This window comes from Mesoplodon mirus, assembly GCF_964341445.2.
Source record: "Mesoplodon mirus genome assembly, chromosome: 19".
Lineage (NCBI taxonomy): Eukaryota > Metazoa > Chordata > Mammalia > Artiodactyla > Ziphiidae > Mesoplodon > Mesoplodon mirus.
In genome coordinates, this window is record NC_138995.1 from 17,547,886 (window position 1) to 17,571,447 (window position 23,562).

General features: G+C 39.1%; 1 protein-coding gene across 11 annotated transcripts in view; it reads right to left on the minus strand.

Annotated features, from left to right (window-relative positions):
- NFAT5 (nuclear factor of activated T cells 5) overlaps nucleotides 1–23,562 on the minus strand; it is a 207,033-nt gene that overhangs the window by 62,898 nt on the left and 120,573 nt on the right. The window contains exon 1 of one of the 11 annotated variants that reach the window (XM_082606981.1): nucleotides 7,191–7,572. The exons of the other annotated variants lie outside the window; for them this stretch is intronic. The gene's annotated coding sequence lies outside the window, so the exon portion shown is untranslated. Of the gene's footprint in view, nucleotides 1–7,190; nucleotides 7,573–23,562 lie in introns of those variants that run through there. 11 annotated transcript variants of the gene reach the window in all.

Consider the following 23,562-nt stretch of genomic DNA (forward strand, 5'->3'; position numbering starts at 1 on the left):
TTGTTATATCTCAATCTTCCCTATAACCTACCCCCAAACCAAAGTAATAAGCAAGTCAAGTGGAAGGTGTAGGAAGCATGGATTCATTCCTTCACCAAAGGTATTTTCTGATTAACTGACTCAAGTGTTTGGAAATTAGAGAAGTCAGAAGTTTCTTCCTATCTATCCAAGGAAAACAGCAGGTAATACAGTCCTTAACACAGGCTCTGACTTCAGACAGAACTGTGTTGGCTCTGCTACTTTAAACAACTTCTCTAAGACTTAAATCCTCACTGAAACTCTTCTTTTACCCCATTATCTCAGAGATTCCCTCCAAGATATTAACTGTACACCATGACCACATACGTTGGTCTTACTCTCAAGCCCGCTTCCCATAAAATATAAAAAGATTAAAGGGATATAAATTATGCTGTTAGTACTATTGTCCTTTAGTCCTAAATTCAATCCAAATTAAACACTTATACAGTCTCCACTAGCCAATGAGAGAACTCCTGAACAAGAGCATAGGTCCTTTAAATCCATGAAAACAACAAATAGTCCTCCCTCATGTTAAGCTGCCATATCTGTTTTTCTTGCATTATCTTTTAAATCAGTTAAATAGATAAGGAGGAATGAAATTCTAGATTTATAAACAAAGAATATGAAGAAAGAGAATGAGAAATCTATAATGGAAAGGCAGTTTCCTGAGAAAAGACTTCCTTAGAAAACTATAACCTCTACTACATTTTTTTTAAAACCTACTAGATTTTAAAAGAATCTACTAGATTTTTTTTTTTAAGAGACAGAATGGATACAAGGTTTCTCTTTGCAGTGGTAAAAATTCCAAAATTAGAATAAGGCAATGGCTACAGAACTCTATAAATATAAATAACTAAACACCACTGAATCTGTACACTTTATTATTTTTTTTATTTCCTTACCTAGAGGAACAGTTTAGCAAAAAGGAATATTCTGTTCAACCCTCAGTGCTCAACTTTGTTCGTATAATTCCATTTATATGAAATGTCTAGAACAGACAAATTTATGGAGACAGAAAGTAGGTTAGTGGTACCCTAGGGCTGGGTGAATAGAAGAAAGGTGGGTGACAGCTAAAAAATATGGGCTTTCTTTTGGGAGTAGTGAAAATATTACAAAATTGATTGTGGTGATGGTTTCACAATGCTGTGAAGAGAATAAAAACCTTTCAACTGTATACTTTAAATGGGCAAGTTGTATTACATGTGAATAAGATGGTTAACAAAAAACCTACATAACCCAACATTTGTTATCTCATATTTTCTGTGGACCAGGAGTCTAGGCATGGCTTAACTGGGTACCTTGCTTAGGATCTCACAAAGCTGCAATGAAGGTGTTGGACAGGGCTGTAACCATATCGCTCAGTGCTCAAATTTATCTATTTTTTAAAATTTATTGTATTTTTTATTTATTTTTTTATACAGCAGGTTCTCATTAGTTATCCATTTTATACATATTAGTCATATCGACATACATATATGTTAATCCCAATATCCCAATTCATCACACCACCACCCCTCACCCCCGCCATTTTCCCCCCTTGTTATCCATACATTTGTTCTCTACATCTGCGTCTCAATTTCTGCCCAGCAAACCAGTTCATCTGTACCATTTTTCTAGGTTCCACATATATGTGTTAATATACGATATTTGTTTTTCTCTTTCTGACTTACTTCACTCTGTATAACAGTCTCCAGATCCATCCATATCTCTACAATTGACCCAATTTCACTCCTTTATAAGGCTGAGTAATATTCCATTGTATATATGTACTACATCTTCTTTATCCATTCGTCTGTCGATGGGCATTTAGGTTGCTTCCATGTCCTGGCTATTGTAAAGAGTGCTGCAATGAACATTGGGGTGCACGTGTCTTTTTGAATTATGGTTTGCTCTGAGTATATGCCCAGTAGTGGGATTGCTGGGTCATATGGTAGTTCTATTTTTAGTTTCTTAAGGAACCTCCATGCTGTTCCTCCATAGCGGCTGTATCAATTCACATTCCCACCAACAGTACAAGAGGGTTCCCTTTTCTCCACACCCTCTCCAGCATTTGTTGTTTGTAGATTTTCTGATGATGCCCATTCTAACTGGTGTGAGGTGATACCTCATTGTAGTTTTGATTTGCATTTGTCTAATAATTAGTGATGTTGAGCAGCTTTCACGTGCTTCTTGGCCATCTGTATGTCTTCTTTGGAGAAATGTCTATTTAGGTCTTCTGCCCATTTTTGGATTCGATTTTTTGTTTTTTTAATATTGAGCTGCATGAGCTGTTTATATATTTTGGAGATTAATCCGTTGTCCATTGATTCATTTGCAAATATTTTCTCCCATTCTGAGGGTTGTCTTTTCGTCTTGTTTATAGTTTCCTTTACTGCACAAAAGCTTTTAAGCTTCATTAGGTCCCATTTGATTTTGTTTTATTTCCATTACTCTAGGAGGTGGATCAAAAAAGATCGTGCTGTGATTTATGTCAAAGAGTGTTCTTCCTATGTTTTCCTCTAAGAGTTTTATAGTGTCCAGTCTTACATTTAGATCTCTAATCCATTTTGAGTTTATTTTTGTGTATGCTGTTAGGGAGTGTTCTAATTTCATTCTTTTACATGTAGCTGTCCAGTTTTCCCAGCACCACTTATTGAAGACACTGTCTTTTCTCCATTGTATATCCTTGCCTCCTTTGTCATAGATTAGCTCACCATAGGTGTGTGGGTTTATCTCTGGGCTTTCTATCCTGTTTCACTGATCTGTATTTCTGTTTTTGTGCCAGTACCATATTGTCTTCATTACTGTAGCTTTGTAGTATAGTCAGTCTGAAGTCAGGCAATCTGATTCCTCCAGTTCCATTTTTTTTCCCTCAAGACTGCTTTGGCTATTCGGGGTCTTTTGTGTCTCCATACAAATCTTAAGATTTCTTGTTCTAGTTCCATAAAAAATGCCATTGGTAATTTGATAGGGATAGCACTGAATCCATAGATTGCTTTGGGTAGTACAGTCATTTTCACAATATTGATTCTTCTAATCCAAGGACATGGTATATCTCTCCATTTGTTGGTATCATCTTTAATTTCTTTCATCAGTGTCTTATAGTTTTCTGCATACAGGTCTTTTGTCTCTCTAGGTAGGTTTATTCCTAGGTATTTTATTCTTTTTGTTGCAATGGTAAATGGGAGTCTTTCCTTAATTTCTCTTTCAGATTTTTCATCATTAGTGTATAGGAATGCAAGAGATTACTGTGCATTAATTTTGTATCCTGCAACTTTACCAAATTCATTGATTAGCTCTAGTAGTTTTCTGGTGGCATCTTTAGGATTTTCTATGTATAGTATCATGTCATCTGCAAACAGTGACAGTTTTACTTCTTCTTTTCCAATGTGTATTCCTTTTCTTTTTCTTCTCTGATTGCTGGGGCTAGGACTTCCAAAACTATGCTGAATAACAGTGGCAAGACTGGACATCCTTGTCTTGTTCCTGATCTTAGAATTTTGTCAAAAGCTTTTTCTGCATCTATTGAGATGATCATATGGGTTTTCTGCTTCAATTTGTTAATATGGTGTATCACATTGATTGATTTGCGTATGTTGAAGAATACTTGCATCCCTGGGATAAATCCCACTTGATCATGGTGTATGATCCTTTTAATGTGTTGTTGGATTCTGTTTGCTAGTATTTTGTTGAGGATTTTTGCATCTATATTCATGAGTGATACTGGTCTATAATTTTCTTTTTTTCTAGTATCTTTGTCTGGTTTTGGTATCAGGGTAATGGTGGCCTCACAGAATGAGTTTGGGAGTGTTCCTTCCTCTGTAATTTTTTGGAAGAGTTTGAGGATGGGTGTTAGCTCTTCTCTAAATGTTTAATAGAATTCACCTGTGAAGCCATCTGGTCCTGGACTTTTGTTTGTTGGAAGATTTTTATTTATTTATTTTTTTGTGGTATGTGGGCCTCTCATTGTTGTGGCCTCTCCCGTTGCGAAGCACAGGCTCCGGACGCGCAGGCTCAGCAGCCATGGCTCACGGGCCCAGCCGCTCCGCGGCATGTGGGATCTTCCCAGACCGGGGCACGAACCCGTGTCCCCTGCATCGGCAGGCGGACTCTCAACCACTGCGCCACCAGGGAAGCCCTGTTGGAAGATTTTTAATCACAGTTTCAATTTCATTACTTGTGATTGGTCTGTTCATATTTTCTATTTCTTCCTGGTTCAGTCTTGGATGGTTACACCTTTCTAAGAATTTGTCCATTTCTTCCAGGTTGTCCATTTTATTGGCATAGAGTTGCTTGTAGTAGTCTCTTAGGATGCTTTGTATTTCTGTGGTGTCTGTTGTAACTTCTCCTTTTTCTTGTCTAATTTTATTGGTTTGAGTCCTCTCCCTCTTTTTCTTGATGAGTCTGGCTAATGGTTTATCAATTTTGTTTATCTTCTCAGAGAACCGGCTTTTAGTTTTATTGATCTCTGCTATTGTTTTCTTTGTTTCTATTTCATTTATTTCTGCTCTGATCTTTATATTTCTTTCCTTCTACTCACTTTGGGTTTTGTTTGTTCTTCTTTCTCTAGTCCCTTTAGGTGTAAGGTTAGATTGTTTATTTGAGATTTTTCTTGTTTCTTGAGGTAGGCTTGTATAGCTATAAACGTCCTTCTTAGAATTGCTTTTGCTGCATCCCATAGGTTTTGGATCATCGTGTTTTCATTGTCATTTGTCTCTAGGTAGTTTTTGATTTCCTCTTTGATTTCTTCAGTGATCTCTTGGTTATTTAGTAACATATTGTTTAGCCTCCATGTGTTTGTGTTTTTTACATTTATTTCCCTGTAATTGATTTCTAATCTCATAGTGTTGTGGGTAGAAAAGATGCTTGATATGATTTCAGGTTTCTTAAATTTACTGAGGCTTGAGTTGTGACCCAAGATGTGATCTATCCTGGAGAATGTTCTGTGCGCACTTGAGAAGAAAGTGTAATCTGCTGTTTTTGGATGGAATGTCCTATAGATATCAATGAAATCTATCTGGTCTATTGTGTCATTTAAAGCTTCTGTTTCCTTATTAATTTCGTTTGGATGATCTGTCCATTGGTGTTACTGAGGTGTTAAAGTCCCCCACTATTATTGCATTACTGTCGATTTCCTCTTTTAGAGCTGTTAGCAGTTGCCTTATGTATTGAGGTGCTCCTATGTTGGGTGCATATAAAATTGTATCTTCTTCTTGGATTGATCCCTTGATCATCATGTAGTGTCCTTCCTTGTCTCTTGTAACATTCTTTATTTTAAAGTCTATTTTATCTGATATGAGTATTGTTACTCCAGCTTTCTTGTGATTTCCATTTGCATGGAATATCCTTTTCCATCCTCTCACTTTCAGTTTGTATGTGTTCCTCAGTCTGAAGTGGGTCTCTTGTAGACAGCATATATATGGGTCTTGTTTTTGTATCCATTCAGCAAGCCTGTGTCTTTTGCTTGGAGCATTTAATCCATTCACCTTTAAGGTAATTATCCATATGTATCTTCCTATGACCATTTTCTTAATTGTTTTGGGTTTGTTTTTGTAGGTCCTTTTCTTCTCTTGTGTTTCCCACTTAGAAAAGTTCCTTTAGCATTTGTGGTAGAGCTGGTTTGGTGGTGCTGAATCCCCCTAGCTTTTGCTTGTCTGTAAAACTTTTGATTTCTCCATTGAATCTGAATGAGATCCTTACAGAGTAGAGTAATCTTGGTTGTAGGTTCTAACCTTTCATCACTTTAAATATGTCATGCCACTCCCTTCTGGCTTGTAGAGTTTCTGCCGAGTAATCAGCTGTTAACCTTATAGGAGTTCCCTTGTATGTTATGTGTCGTTTCTCCCTTGCTGCTTTCAATAATTTTTCTTTGTCTTTAATTTTGGCCAATTTGATTACTATGTGTCTTGGCATGTTTCTCCTTGGGTTTTTCCTGTATGGGACTCTCTGCACTTCCTGGATTTGGGTGGCTGTTTCCTTACCCATGTTAGGGAAGTTTTTGACTATAATCTCTTCAAATATTTTCTCTGGTCCTTTCTCTCTCTCTTCTCCTTCTGGGACCCCCTATAATGTGAATGTTGTTGAGTTTAATGTTGTCCCAGAGGTCTCTTAAGCTGTCTTCATTTCTTTTCATTCTTTTTTCTTTATTCTGTTCCACAGCAGTGAATTCCACCATTCTGTCTTCGAGGTCACTTATCTGTTCTTCTGCCTCAGTTATTCTGCTATTGATTCTTTCTAGTGTATTTTTCATTTCAGTTATTGTATTGCTCATCTCTGTTTGTTCTTTAATTCTTCTAGGTCTTTGTTAAACATTTCTTCCATCTTCTTGATCTTTGCCTCCATTCTTCTTCCGAGGTACTGGATCGTCTTCACTATCATTATTCTGGATTCTTTTTCTGGAAGGTTGCCTATCTCCACTTCATTTAGTTGTTTTTCTGGGGTTTTATCTTGTTCCTTCATCTGGTACATAGCCCTCTGCCTTTTCATCTCATCTGTCTTCCTGTGAACATGGTTTCAGTTCAACAGGCTTCAGGACTGTACTTATTCTTGCTTCTGCTGTCTGCCCTCTGGTGGATTAGGCTATCTAAGAGGCTTGTGCAAGGTTCCTGATGGGAGGGACTGGTGGTGGGTAGAGTTGGCTGTTGCTCTGGTGGGCAGAGCTCAGTAAAACTTTAATCCGCTTGTCTGCTGATGGGGGGGCTGGGTTCCGTCCTTGTTGGTTGTTTGGCCTGAGGCAACCCAACACTGGAGCCTACCCGAGCTCTTTGGTGGGGCTCATGGAAGACTCTGGGAGGGCTCATGCCAAGGAGTACTTCCCAGAACTTCTGCTGGCAGTGTCCTTATGCTCATGGTGAGACAGAGCCACCCCCCACCTCTGCAGGAGACCCTCCAACATTAGCAGGTAGGTCTGGTTCAGTCTCCTATGGGGTCACTGCTCCTTCCCCTGGGTCCTGATACACTCTGTTTCCCCCAGTCCTGTTGAAGTCCTGCAATCAAATCCTGCTAGCCTTCAAAGTCTGATTCTCTAGGAATTCCTCCTCCCGTTGCCGGGCCCCCAGGTTGGAAACCCCAACGTGAGGCTCAGAACCTTCACTCCAGTGGGTGGACTTCTGTGGTATAAGTGTTCTCCAGTTTGTGAGTCACCCACCCAGCAGTTATGGGATTTGATTTTATTGTGATTGTGCCCCTCGTACCATCTCATTGTGGCTTCTCCTTTGTCTTTGGATGAGGCGTCTCTTTTTTGGTGAGTTCCAGTGTCTTCCTGTCGATGATTGTTCAGCAGTTAGTTGTGATTCTGGTGCTCTCGCAAGGAGTGAGGGCACGTCCTTCTACTCCACCATCTTGAGCCAATCTCCTGTACACTTTAAATGTGTGAATTTTATGATATGTAAATTATACATGGGTAAAGCTGTTTTTAAAAAAAGAGAAAGAGGAATAGAATAAGAACAACTGAGAACTGCACAAGGGTGAGCTAGGTCTCTCAATGTTCCTAATAAACTTCATGGACAGAAATATCTTTTCACATAGTTTCTATTTGTGAAAAGTGAAATTATGAAGGCTAAACGGCAAACTAATCTAATTTGCCTTTTAAGGCTCATCTACTGTATCAAGAAAATGCTACAGGCATAGGTATCCTATAGTCAGTAAAATATTTGATGAAAATCTTTAAAAGTTCTTACGAACAAGATAAGAAATGTAGATTTCATAAAACAGATGACTCTAAACAATAAGACCCAAAAATGTATGGGTTCTCCCTTGAGGAATGTGGTTACTACATCAACAACTTGAACAAAGATACAGAATTTACAAATGACATAGGCTTAAGAGGGATATACCATATGTCATAATTCATCACAGATAATGAAAGGCTGGAATACCTGTGCAAAGGAATAATGAAATTTAATACAGATCAACGTAACAGCTGATAAAAACTGCTCTTGTGCAATGTACTTAAATGCACTCACTCTCTCACTCTTTTTTTCAAAATCTAGGAATGATTTCACTTTTGTTTTCTAAAGAATTCTTTCTTTGGTCTGCCAGAATTGGGGTGACTGTTGCCTCATATTTTTTTCTGTTAACGTTGCTAATAATTTGAGCAATAATAATGCTTAATCAACTCACTTAATGGTTCATTATGAATTTTAGTTGACCAAAATCCCAATATAAGTGTACTGCTTAAGTATCCATGTAATAGGCTTAGATCAAGTATGATAAAGTAAATAATTAGTTAACATATATTATTATTTTTTAAAATAAATTTATTTTTTATTTATTTATTTTTGGCTGTGTTGGGTCTTCACTGCTGTGCGTGGGCTTTCTCTAGTTGCGGCGAGTGGGGGGCTACTCTTAGTTGTGGTGCATGGGCTTCTCATTGCAGTGGCTTCTCTTGTTGCAGAGCAGGGGCTCCAGGTGCGCAGGCTTCAGTAGTTGCAGCACGTGGGCTCAGTAGTTGTCACTCGCAGGCTTCAGTAGTTGTGGCACATGGGCTCAGTAGTTGTGGCTCGTGGGCTCTAAAGTGCAGGCTCAGTAGTTGTGGCACATGGGCTTAGTTGCTCCATGGCATGTGGGATCTTCCCAGACCAGGGCTCGAACCTGTGTCCCCTGCGTTGGCAGGCAGATTCTTAACCACTGCGCCACCAGGGAAGTCCCAACATAAATCATGAACATAAGTGTATGAAAAAAGCAATTAGGCAGAACAGGGAACAAGTTCAGATCAAGAATTTGCCTTATGTTGGTGCAACAGTGCAGAGCCTTGGGTGATTAGAGGAATGAAATCATTTCCAGATATTGAAAGCAAACTAATGCTTCCCAATGTTTGGTGGGAATGTGAACAATGTAAAAATGGGCTGACTGGTTGGCGTATGTGTTCAGTCATTCAGTAAACTCTAAATGATCCTTTTATGTCACTGATTATTTCTGGGCGAATTTTGTCTTTTACTCTTCAACACTGGCGATATGGGGAGGAAAGGGTGGGAGTCCCACCACACTGCATCAAATTCAAGGAGAGAGAAATCCTATCCTGCCTTTCACAAGGCAGTAAAAGAGAAGGAAAAACCTGTAACTTAATACTGCAGCATTTTTTTTCTTCTCAGTTAGAAACTCTGGTTCCCTAACTGCTGATCAACCAAATCCCACTTTACTGTTTTATTTTACATGTTGCTCAGTTCCAGAAAAAAATGAAAAGACCTCAAACCCCCAAACTCCTTCACTTTCCCCCAGAAGAGTCCAGGGAGATAAACAAATGAAACAGCTGAGACAAGGCATGCTTTTCTAGTTCTTCCCTTTGCAAAATAACAACATTAATAATACAGTTACAGCTACCATTTACTGAGCACTTGGGGGTGGGGACAGGCACTGTGCAAAAGCTCACTGTATACATATTGTCACTTAATTTCAAAACAATTATGTGAGATCGATTTTACCAAGAATGTGTAACTTGTGTAATAGTAAAAAAAAAAAAAAAAAAAAAAAAAACAAGAAAGAAAAACACATGTGATAAAACAAAAGAAGGGAATGATAAATATAAAGTTTAGGACATTAGTTTCCTTTGATGGTGAGACAAAGATACAGGACAAAGGAGTAGAAGAAATAACTTGGTCTGGATACTGGGCTCATGAATGTTCTTTTTACTAAACTATATAATCTAATCAAATCAATAAATACAATAAAAATTAAGGCTATGCACGGATAGTGCATAGCCTCACAGAGTCACTATATAAGGCTTAAATAAGAAGGTCTGTTAAAAAGAACTCTGTAGGGACCTCCCTGGTGGTCCAGTGGGTAAAACTCTGTGCTCCCAATGCAGGGGGCCCGGGTGCGATCCCTGGTTGGGGAACTAGATCCCACATGCATGCTGCAACTAAGAGTTCACATGCCACAACTAAGAAGTCCACATGCTGCAAGTAAGACATCCACAGGCTGCAACTTTAAAAAAAAATCCCGCAAGCCACAACTAAAGATCCCGAATGCCGGGGCTTCCCTGGTGGCGCAGTGGTTGAGAGTCCGCCTGCCGATGCAGGGGACACGGGTTTGTGCCCTGGTCCGGGAAGATCCCACATGCCATGGAGTGGCTGGGTCTGTGAGCCATGGCCGCTGAGCCTGCGCGTCCGGAGCCTGTGCTCCACAACGGGAGAGGCCACAACAGTGAGAGGCCCGCGTACCGCAGGAAAAAAAAAAAAAAATCCCAAGTGCCGCAACTAACACCCAGCGCAGCCAAATAAATAAATAAATAAATAAAATAAGTATTAAAAAAACCTCTGTAAATTATTATTCCTTTTTTAGGAATTTTTATTGCCACTTTACGTTTGTTGACCTGATAGCTAACAGCATTCAATGTTCAGCTGCTTTAGGGTCAGAAAGTAAAGACCAGAATTGTCAGAGCCCACCTACTCTTTAACTTTTCTGAAGACTCTTATTAACTTTCAGGTAACATAACAATTCAAAGTTGTACACAACTAATACCACAGACTTAACTTCATGCAGAGATGAACAATAAAAGGCGGGGGGAAGCTCTGTAAATAAATTGAATTCAATTATCGAGCAAGCAGCTAAATGGAAGTATTTGTGGTAAAAAGGATGATACTTTGTGTTGGGAATACTTAAAAAAACTAAAAAAAGGTGAATTAATGCTCAGCACACATATTAGTTATTCAAATAATGAATGCTACCTGATATTAGATGCAAACACTCTAATACTGGAAAATGTATTTATAAATGTTTGTATTCTGTTTTTAAAATGGGATTTTACTTTTTTTGTTCTTTTTTTAAACTCTGTATACAGGGACTTCCCTGGTGGCGAAGTGGTTAAGAATCTGCCTGCCAATGCAGGGGACATGGGTTCAAGCCCTGGTCTGGGAAGATCCCACATACTGAGGAGCAACTAAGCCCATGCGCCACAACTACTGAGCCTGTGTGACACAACTACTGAGACCACATGCCTCAACTACTGAGCCCACGCGCCACAACTACTGAAGCCCACGTGCACCTAGAGTCCACGCTCTGCAACAAGAGAAGCCACCTCAATGAGAAGCCTGCGCACTGCAACGAAGAGTAGCCCCCACTCGCCGCAACTAGAGAAAGCCCGCGCACAGCAACGAAGACCCAATGCAGCCAAAAGTAAATAAATAAATTTATATATATGTTAAGAAAAAGCAGCACATTAAAGAATATTATAAAATAAATAAACAAACTCTATATACAAAGCTACTTAAGCACCCAGAAGAGTTAAAAGGCTTTCAAAAAGTTCTTGCAAATGGTTTGGGAACTAATTGCCTTACTCTTCCATGTCTCTATTAACTATCTCAATAAGCTGGTGAATCCCAAAGCTATGGTTTCGCATGAGACATTCTAAAACAAAATGCCTGGCACCTCCACTGTGCCAACATAGTCTGCATTGAAGAGAGACAGCATTCATTCTGTTAAAAACAATTTTAGGCTTGACAGTCATCATAGTTGGCATCTCCACTGGAAAATGTACTGGCTGCAGGTCTACCGGATATTTGTTTTTTAAAAGATTATTAAGTCCGAAAATAACTTGTAGGTGATCTGTTTTAATAAATTTTTCTCAGCTAAGTTTAAGTCAATTTACTAGTTTGCTGTTACTTATTTACTTAATCATATCACCTCTTCCTGATTATATTTTATTACAGTTTTCCTTAAGCTGGTATTCTACAGTAATTTTAAACAATACACAGCAGCATAGATTACAACAATTTCAGGAATAAGAAAAATAAATTGAGTTCCAAAATCATTTTAACATAGTACATCATATATTTTTTTCTAGTAGGTATTACTTTCACTTTAAAATTTCACAATTATTTGCTAAATAACTTAACATTTATGAGATACAGAACGGAGTATACTATTTAACTAACCATTTTTGTTATATACTTTCTTAATTTATTTCTATTTTTCTCAGAAGATGTTATTACTTAAGTCTGTTCTAGACAGAACAAGACTTTCAAAGTCCTATCTATGACCTAACTATCGAGTAAAACCTTTATGGCTTATTTATAATTTTCAAAGATCTTACAAGAATACTTTTCAATAGAGCTTTAAGAACTGTAGAGTTCAGAGTCCAAGAGGAGTAAGGAGGAACAGGGTTGAGTGTCAGAAGCCCAGCGGAGTGAGAAGGGAATCCATAGTGAGGTTGGGGGTAGCAGAGGCCGGCAAGGGGTTTCAGAGCCCAAGCAGGGTGAGCGGGAAAAGATAATCAGGTGCAGAATCCAAACAATGTAAATAAAATATCCACAGCCTGGTGTGTGGTGTCAGAGCCCAAGCAGAATGAAGAATATATCTGGGGGGAGTGGAGACGAGTGGAGAAGAGTGGAAGGGTGGGATGGAGTCCAAGAAAGCAGGATGAGAAGAGGGAAGCCTGACACACAGAGGGAAAACCTACTGTGGTGGGTTAGAGCCCAAGCAAAGTAAAAGTCTCCTGGGATGGGTAGACCAAGCAGAATGAGGATGGTTATCAATGGGAAGGAATGCAGAGAAGCTAGCATAGGGTGTCAGAGCCAGAGCATGGTGAGAAATGTACCCTCAAGGGGATGGCACAGGGTATCACAGCTAAAGCAACTGAGGTGATGGAGGGTAGCCAGCACAGAGAAGCAGAGCCTGAGCAGGATGAGAAGGGTATTTGTGCAGGGGCATTTGACACTGGGTGTAAGAACCCAAGCAGCAAGGAGAATGTCCATATAGTAGGGCTGCCTGGGCTGGGTGTCAAAGATTAAGTAGGAAGCAGAGTGTGCCCATAAGGAGTGTGGAAGTCCAGAACGGGGATTAGAAACCCAAGCAGGGTGAGGAGGGCATTTGTGTGAGGCCTTCGAGCCTGAGCAGGATGAAGAGGACATTCCCATGGATGGACAGCCCAGCATAATATGCTGGGAGTTCCAGTGGGGTAAGCAAGACATCCATGGGGGTTGAAGGAGCAGGAGCAAAGGGCCCTTCTAGGTAAGAGTATCAAAATCCTAGTAGGGTGAGAGCTATAGGATGATATCCGCCTAGCAGGGCTGCCCAGTGTGGGGAGTCAGAACCCAAGCAGGGTGAGGAGGGTGTCAACAGGTAAGCAGGGGGGCAGCTCTGGGTCTTATAGCACACATGGGATGAAGAGAGCATTCCTGTAGGAGGAAAGCAGCCAGAGCCTGGACTCAAGTCATGGGTGTCCAAGTTGGATAATTAGGTATCAACATGTACAAAAGAGGGAAGCAATGGCCATAGAAGCTTGATTACACAGAGGAAGATTACTCAAATAAGTAAATATATTAAAATTAAAGGGAGTCAAGTTCTGCAATGTTGAACAAAAGAGTTACAAACACAGGAAGGAAAACAAGAAGGAACCCTATGGTACTGAGTTGCAACTGGAAGTATCAGTATGAACTCATGAGAGAAAGATAGAAAAATAAAGACATAACTGTATGTATGTATATAAGCATACATATATTCCCTAGCTCTGTCTTCTGAAAGATTCTGTGAGCAGCAGTACTCCAAAGGCAAACTCACGGAAAATAAGCACACCTAGTATCCAGATCTTGGTTTCTAAATACTCTTTTCTACCTAAAGTAGCTAGGGCTTCTTTGAGAAACAGTTGATATCAGGACTGGGATACATAAAGTACAAGATGAGCCTGAAATACATACTGTTGTACTAAAAGTAAGGAAGTACTCAAAGAATTATGGGGGACATGTCAAAAGAATACAGAGGGCTTCCCTGGTGGCACAGTGGGTGAGGGTCTGCCTGCCAATGCAGGGGACACAGGCTCGTGCCCCGGTCCGGGAAGATCCCACATGCCGCGGAGTGGCTGGGCCTGTGAGCCATGGCCGCTAAGCCTGCACATCCGGAGCCTGTGCTCCACAACGGGAGAAGCCACAGCAGTGAGAGGGCAGCGTACGGCAAAAAAAAAAAAAAAAAAGAATACAGAAACCATCTTCAAGAGGCTCTCACTAACCAATATGAGACAATATGAGCATGAAAATAAGTCATGGGAGTTCCCTGGCGGTCCAGTAGTTAGGAGTCAGAGCTGTCACTGCCGTGTCCCGGGTTCAACCCCTGGTTGGGGAACTAAGGTCTGGCAAGCTGTGCAGCACAGCCAAAAAATAATAATAATAATAATAATAGTAACAGATTATAATCTAATGAAAACATAGGAGTCCATACTGACATAAAATAGTAATGAATAAACTGAACGTGTGATGAGGAATGAGATATTTAAATAGTTTCATAGTACAACTCTTACAAAATATTGATACTTACTGATTACAAAGGAGAAATAGGGTAACTTTAAAGTAGAGAAGTCTGACAGATACCATCTTAATCAAGTGATCAAAGTGAGTAACATCAGTAATGACACAAATCAAAATTGCATGCCACCCTAAAGGATTTGGTAAGAATACATCATTATTTCTGTGGTATTCGTGCCAAAGATGCATAATTTGAATGTAATCATGAGGAGCATTCCACAAAATAACTGACTTGTAACCTTCAAAAGTATCAAAACCATGAAAGTCCAGGAAAGACCAAGGAACTATCTCAGATTGAAGGAAACTAACAAGACATGACAACTAAATGGATATGTAATTGTAAACTGAATGCTGATGTTATACAGCAGGGGTCCTCAACACCCAGGCCACAGGCTGGCAGTGGTCCACGGCCTGTTAGGAACCTGGCCGCACAGCAGGAGGTGAGCAGCAGGCGAGGGAGCAAAGCTTCATCTGTCACTTCTCATCAATCACATTACCGCCTGAACCATCCACCCCTCCCCCAACTGCCATCCGTGGAAAAATTGTCTTCCACGAAATTGGTCCCTGGTGCCAAAAAGGTTGGGGGCCGCTGTTATATAGGACATTACTGGGACAACTGGAGAAACCTAAATGGGGGTCTGAGGATTAGATGGAAAAAATGTGTCAATGTGAATTTTTTACATTTTGGTGGTTATATTGTAATTATGTTGGAGAATATCCTTGTTTGCTGGCAATACATACTAAAGTATTCAAAGGTGATGGGGCAGGCATCATGTTGGCAACTTACTCTCAAATGGTTCAAGAAGAAAAAGTTCTTTGTACTGTACTCACAACTGTTATAAATTGGCCTCTCTCTCACTTTTGCTACCATTTCTGCCTAAAATCAATCAAACAAAACCAAATATTCTGGTAGAGAAAGGTAGTCTGGGTTACAAAATAAATCACAAGTTATCTTCTCCTGGTCATACTCACTTGTTTGACACCTTATATACCACTCACAGGCTCAGTATTTTTAGCTATGCCATCCCCTCTTCACTAACACCCTCAACCTGATAGAACAACAATTAATTTAAACATTCATTCAACATTTATTTTGCTCCTGTACCTGACTAAAGACACAATATAAGAGAAAATCACTCATGAAGTTCACAGTTGAGAGAAAATAAAATTAGTGAAGTTGGGCTTTCCTGGTGGCGCAGTGGTTGAGAGTCTGCCTGCCGATGCAGGGGATACGGGTTCGTGCCCCGGTCCGGGAGGATCACATGCCGCGGAGCGGCTAGGCCCGTGAGCCATGGCCGCTGAGCCTGCGCATCTGGAGCCTGTGCTCCGCAACGGGAGAGGCCCGCGTACCGCAAAAAAAAAAAAATTAGTGAAGTTTAAAATAATGCAATATGCTATAGATGGGAGAAAATATTTGCAAATGATGCGACAGACAAGGGCTTAATCTCCAAAATATACAAACAGCTCATACAACTCAACAACAAAAAAACAAACAACCCAGTTCAAAAATGGGCAGAAGACCTTAATAGACATTTCTCCAAAGAACACATACAGATGGCCAAGAGGCACATGAAAAGATGCTCAACATCACTAATTATTACAGAAGTGCAAATCAAAACTACAATGAGGTACCACCCTTACACCAGTCAGAATAGCCATCATTAAAAAGTCTAATAACAAATTGTGGAGAAGGTGTGGAGAAAAGGGAACCCTCCTACACTGTTGGTGGGAAGGTAAGTTGGTACAGCCACTAAGGAAAACAGTATGGAGGTTTCTCAGAAAACTAAAGAGTTACCATATGATCCAGCAATCCCACTCCTGGGAATATACCTGGACAAAACTCTATCATTCAAAAAGATACATGCACCCCTATGTTCAGAGCAGCACTATTCACAATAGCCAAAACATGGAAACAACCTAAATGTCCACCAACAGATGAATGGATAAAAATGTGGTACATATATACTACTCAGCCATAAAAACAAAATAATGCCATTTGAGCAACATGGATGCAACTAGAGATTATCATACTAAGTGAAGTCAGAAAGAGAAAGACAAGTACCATATGAGATCACTTATATGTGGAATCTAAAATATGGCACAAATGAATATACCTACAAAACAGAAACAGACTCATAGTAGACATAGAGAACAGACTTGTGGTTGCCAAGCGGGAAGGAGGAGGGAGAGGGATGGACTGGGAGTTTGCGATTGGTAGATGCAAACTATTACATTTAGAATGGATAAACAAGGTCCTACTGTATAGCACAGGGAACTATATTCAATATCCTGTGATAAACTATAATGGAAAACAATGTCTTTATGTGTATAACTGAGTCACTTTGCTGTACAGCAGAGATTGGCACAACACTGTAAATCAACCACACTTCAATTTTAAAAAATGCAATATGTGCTTTAATAGAAATATGGGATGTTAAGCAAGTCGAGAAGAGGGAATCCTTAACACTATCCATAAAGGATCAGAGAAGGCTGCACAGGGTATGTGACACCTGAGGCCAATCTTGAACACGGAAATGGGTATTTGACAAACATATTTGTGAAGGAGGAGAAACTTAAAAGCAAATCTGAACAGAGTATTTGTATTTTGGTTACTTCAGGTTTTCAAGTAATTCAGTTAAATTAGAATACAGTAGTTACATGGAGGAGTAACATGAGATGAGGCTCCCAAAGACATTGAGGGACTAGATCGTGAAAGGCCTTGTATAATCATTCTAAGCAATAAAGATTTTATCCCTCAGCACATAGGAAGCTTTTGAGTGTTTCAAGCAAAGACATGATAAGCTCAGACTTATATTTGTGGATGATCATCCTCCCAGGTATATGCAAAATAGACTAGGTCCTAGAGGTGGCAAAGAGTAAGTTTTTTTACAATCCTCTAAGTCAGAAATAATGAGGTGCTGAACCAAGGCAGCTGCACTGAGAATGGCAAATAGGATACGAATTTAAAGGTGCTCAGAAAACTGATGAACTGAATTGGATGACTAGCGGCAAAGGGAGGGAGGGAGGAACGAAGGGAGGGAGAGAGGGAGAGAGGGGGAGAGGGGGAGAGGGGGAGGAAGAGGGAGGGGGAGAGGGGGATGGAGAGAGGGAGAGAGGGGGGGAGAGGGAGAGAGGGAGAGAGGGGGAGGGGGGGAGAGAGAGAGAGAGAGAGAGTTCCAAACAGCACACAGGAATTCTGGCACGAGAAAATTAATGGAAGGTGGTGCAGTTTCCCATGATAGAGAGTTTAGGAGTAAGAGTAAATCTGGAAAGACAGTGAGTTCCGTTTTAAATGATGAGGCTGAGGTACCTATGGGGCATCCTAGTGAATGTATAAACAGGAGAGGGATCTAGCAATTGATGATGCTGGGCACATAGACTGCTTTACTTTTCCTTTTTTTTTTTTTGCAGTACGTGGGCCTCTCACTGTTGTGGCTCCTCCCGTTGCGGAGCACAGGCTCCGGACGCGCAGGCTCAGCGGCCACGGCTCACGGGTCCAGCCGCTCTGCGGCATGTGGGATCTTCCCGGACCAGGGCACGAACCCGTGTCCCCTGCATCGGCAGGCGGACTCTCAACCACTGTGCCACCAGGGAAGCCCTACTTTTCTTTTTAATACAAATCCTATCCTAGAACTGGGATAGAAAATTATTAATTTATTTAAAGTTATTATTTGCTTGTAAAAATACAGATATGTATGAAATAAAAATAAATTTGTCCATGATCTCACCATCCAAAACACTAGTATATTTATGTTTCCCTTCCCTATTTTTCTATGCATTTTAAAAAAGTTGAATAATAATGCACATAAACTTAATATCAAACTTTTCATTGAACATAACTTTAATTTCTCATATGTACTGTAACTTTGACACCCTCATATTGCTATGTATCATCTTTATGTCTATTTTCTATCTCTCCAATTAGTTGAAAATTCTTCGAAGGCAGAAACTGGTATGTCTTATTTGAATGACTAAAGTTTAGCAGTACCATACTTACAAAAGGCACTCAATACTTGCTGATGAGGTTACCAAAATACTAAAAGGTTACTGGGTCATAATTTTAAGTTATGAAATAAGCTTCAGGAAAATTTCTAATTTTCATATTATTTCAGAAACACTGCTAATAAATAAAAGAGGTAATCAAAAACATATCAGTGGTGACAACACTGTACCCGCTAGAGAATGAAGCACAGTCAATAAATATTCTCATTATTTTATTCATTCACTCAACAAATATCTACTGACTGCCTGAGAGTGCCAAGCACTCTCTTAGTTCCTGGGGATACATCAGTCATAAAACAGACAATGTGTGCCATGGACCTTCCACTCTAATGGACTTAAATTATGGTAACTGCTGGCTTGCTAAAAAGAGAAGGGGGCTCCAGTGTTCTGTAATTTTCTACCCTTACTAAACTCACATTCAATTGTAGCATTAGTAAAATAAGTTCATTTCTGGAATATAAGCAGTAGAAGCATCTCAACACACATTTATTTTAAAACTTTATAGTATATACAATATGATGTATACATAATTTTAATTTAGCTTAATGTTTCCAAAACCAATACTGAATAGAGATCTGTTCCAGTGCTTAACAGTCAACCATCTTATATAATCATATATTTAATAAACTAATGATGTACTTATCAATGTATATAATAATCAATGAAAAGAAATAAATAAGATTTTTGTTTTTTTCTTTTGGCTGCGTTGGGTTTTTTTTGTTGTTGCTGTGCACAGGCTTTCTCTTAGTTGCGGCGAGCGGGGGCTCCCCTTTGTTGCGGTGCGCGGGTTTCTCGTTGGGGTGGCTTCTCTTGTTGCAGAGCAAGGGCTCTAGGCGTGAGGGCTTCATAGTTGTGGCTCGCGGGCTCTTGAGTGCAGGCTCAGTAGTTGTGGCGCACATGTGGGATCTTAGTTGCTCCGCGGCATGTGGGATCTTCCTGGACTAGGGCTCGAACCCGTGTCTCCTGCATTGGCAGGCGGATTCTTAACCTCTTAGCCACCAGGGAAGTCCCGATAAATAGGATTAATGTTATATTATTTTATACATATTATTTTCATTTTGAACTTGAAAAGACAGCTAATAAATGATTTGCTCATTCATTCATAAAGCACATTATTTAACTGTTCATTATGTGCCAGACAAAATAATAAAGTAAATAAAATAGAGTTCTTAACTTCAATGTTATTTCTAATTGCACAGACCTTGGATTACAAGGTACCTCAGGAGTTTATTTTCTAAAAGAAGAAAAACATAATTTAATCACCACTAATTCATTTTGTGTGCGTAAGTGCAGACACTAAAGTGCCCTGTATCTATCTCTGTTTTCAAACATTCACAGTCCAGTGAGGTAGACTGCAAGTAAATACATAAATAACCAATGGAATCAGTACCAAGCCACAGATGTTATGTGCAAAAAAGGAAAGGAAAAGAAAACAGATATAAAGATGGCAAGGGAAGAATGGTATGAGTAGAATTAATGTAGTTTTAGGAGATTAAAGTTCACATAAAAAAGCATGGAATTTTAGAGGTAGAAATGGTAAAAGTACTCAGTGCAACCCTCAGTTTTTACAAAGAAGAAATTATGTTCCAATTAGGTTATGATTTGCTTAGCATAGCCAAGACTGGTTAAAGCTGGGTCCTAAGCAGGAGACTAGATGGCTGAAAGATAAATTCTTTATCCAGCATTCCTGTCTATGCAGTTAGAAAGAACACTGAAGTAGAAACTCCATCTCTTTTATTTATTATATTATTACTGTGTGTGGCACTTCAATAATGTGCTTAGTGAATGAATATACGAATGAATGAGTGAACCATCTACCTTGATTGATTCTACTCAAACAATTCTAAAACATCATTCTTATTTTTATACTCATAATCTTAGTGAGGGAGAAGAAAATAACGAACAAAAACCTACCTTTTTTCCTTGCTATCATTACCAAAATGTCCTACCACCTCAACTAAAAATGTCATTTTTCTACATTATTTCTGACCCCAAATACCCTATTCCCTCATGTCCCATCTTCCAACTTCTACCCTATCATCATCTAAACAACCATTTTTCAAATGAACAAATAAAAACACTTTTCATGTTTTAGGGTATTCATTTTCAGTGATTAAAGTTATTTCCTATCAAATTTCTTCTTTTCTATTCATGTAACATGATTTTTTTAAATCTTCTTTTTTTGGGGGGCTGCACTGTGCAGCATTTGGGATATTAGTTCCCCTAACAGAGATCGAACCCACACCCCCTACATCGGGAGCGCAGAGTCCCAACCACTGGATCACCAGGGAATTCCCCATGTAACTTGATTTTTTTCCTCCTTCAAGCTAATACTGAAGAAATCAACAAGGCTCACTTTGTCTTTTCTATTCTACACAAGGTTTATCAACAACAAACAGAAGAAATGTGCAAACCTCATACTTTTAGACATAAGCTGATTGTTTACAAAGATCAAAAATATCTGCCTACTGTGAGCGGCAATAAACAAATCACCAAGTTATCACTTCTGCCTCTTAAGAGAGTGGTAATCAACAAGGAATATCAGAATTGCATATATAAATACGTATTTTTATTTTTTTCCTGAATGAAGATGCCTGGGATTCCAGCACAGACCTACTGAATAAAGGTTTCAGTACGTAGGATCACATAATGCGTATTTTTATGAAGCTCCACAGTTGGTTCTGGCTAAGAGCCATTACTTTATTTTATTTATTTATTTTTTAACATCTTTATGGGAGTATAATTGCTTTACAATGGTGTGTTAGTTTCCGCTTTATTACAAAGTGAATCAGCTATACATATACATATATCCCCGTATCTCCTCTCTTGCGTCTCCCTCTTACCCTCACTCTCCCATCCCTCTAGGTGGTCACAAAGCACCGGGCGGATCTCCCTGTGCTATGCGGCTGCTTCCCACTAGCTATCTATTTTACATTTGGTAGTATATATAAGTCCATGCTACTCTCTCACTTCCTCCCAGCTTACCCTTCCCCCTCCCCATGTCAAGTCCATTCTCTACATCTGCATCTTTATTCCTGTCCTGCCCCTAGGTTCTTTAGAACCTTTTTTTTTTTTTTTTAGATTCCATATATATGTTAGCATATGGTATTTGTTTTTCTCAGAATTTCTAACTTACTTCACTCTGTAGGACAGACTCTAGTTCCATCCACCTCACTACAAATAACTCAATTTTGTTTCTCTTTGTGGCTGAGTAATATTCCATTGTATATATGTGCCACATCTTCTTTATCCATTCATCTGTCAATGGACACTTAGGTTGCTTCCATGTCCTGGCTATTGTAAATAGAGCTGCAATGAACATTGTGGTACATGACTCTTTTTGAATTATGGTTTTCTCAGGGTATATGCCCAGTAGTGGGATTTCTGGGTCGTATGGTAGTTCTATTTTTAGTTTTTGAAGGAACCTCCATACTGTTCTCCATAGTGAGAGCCATTACTTTAAAGGAAATTCAGCCTCAAACATACTGGTCTGAGTTTACTGTCTCTAAATATTGCTAGTGGGTTTTTTCCTAAACAGTATTTATATTTACATATCAAAAAGAGGAAAGGAACGTTGTTTATCTTTCCTGACTAAAATGACAATTGTTATTTCACATGGTGGTAGATAATTTTAGATATTTAGATTTGATACAACCATGCAGAATTTAATAGTACCTAAAATAATGAAACAACTTAGCTCATCTGTCATTTTGAGCCTGAGAGAAATTATTTAGAAATACTTCTTAAGGGCAAAAACCAAAGAAATTCAATGGGTAAAACTCGCCCACTGACGGCATATGGTAGTCTTCCAGAACTCTCTTGGCTATTCTCTAATACAAATAATACTTGTTATATAAAAGTTTAATACTTTGTTTCTAGCAAAAAAAAAAAAAAAATAGCTTGATTGTGAGAACTGACCAGATGTCACTTTACTAATCAATGAAGCCACTCTTTTCATTAATTTTGATAAAGATTTTCAGTTGTCATTTTACAATAGCAAATGAAAGGGTAGCTTACACAAATCTTTGTGCCACAATGTGGTCCATAAACAGAAACAGAAACAGCTCTAGAAAATTGAAAACTGTTCTAAAAATAAATTATATCTGATAATATTACAGTATAGAGCTTACAAAGTACTTTCATATTCATAATCATAGAATTGATATATGTGTAAAGTGCTTTGACTCTAAAGTACATATAAATAAGATGGATATTACTAATTTTAAAATTACTAATAGGGGCTTCCCTGGTGGCGCAGTGCTTGAGAGTCCGCCTGCCGATGCAGGGGACACGGGTTCGTGCCCCGGTCCGGGAGGATCCCGCATGCCGCGGAGCGGCCGGGCCCGTGAGCCATGGCCGCTGAGCCTGCGCGTCCGGAGCCTGTTCTCCCCAGCGGGAGAGGCCACAGCAGTGAGAGGCCCGCGTACCGCCAAAAAAAAAAAAAAAAAAAAAAAATTACTAATAACTTCAGAATAGATTCTTTTTTAGTGTTTTAATTTTTTATTAAAGCATAATATATACATATAGTAAAGTATACACATCTTAAATCTTGAACTTGAAGAATTTAAGCTAAGATTAAGCATCCTTCATGCTTCCTCCCAGGAACTACCCCGCAAGGTAACCAATCTTCTGACTTCTATCACTACAGATCATAGTTTTGCCTGTTTATAAACTTTATATAAAGAAATCATATAGGATATACCGCTCTTTTGTACCTAGCTTCTTTCACTCAGAATTATGTTTGTTCAGTTTATCAGTGTTGTTATACTTACAGCAGTTCATTCGTTTGCACTGCTATATATTATTCTGTCAAGTGAATATTCAACAGTTAAATCCATTCTGCTGTTAAACAACTGAGTTGTTTACAGTTTTTACCTTTTACAAAAATACTGCCGTAAACATTCTTATATGTGCATATATGTACTTCCCTTGGATACATATCTAGAGTGAAACTGCTGAGTCAGAAGGTATGTGTATACTCAACTTTAATTGATACTGCCAAATAGTTTTCCCAAGTGGTTGTACCAATATACACTCTCAACATCAGTGTATGAAAGTTCTTGCTACTCCACAAGCTCAGTCATAAGAAAATGCTTTTATAATTTTTTTATAAGTGATCTGGTAGAGATGGAATGGTATGACACTGTGGTTTTAATTCACATTTCCCTGAAAACTAATGATTTTGAGCACCTTTTCATATGCCTATTGGCCATGTGGTTATCTTCTTTCCTGAAGTGGCTCTTCAAGCCTTTTACCCATTTTTAAATTTGGTTGTCCTTTTTTTAAAAAATCAATTTGTAGGAGTCCATTATCTATTCTAGATGCAAAT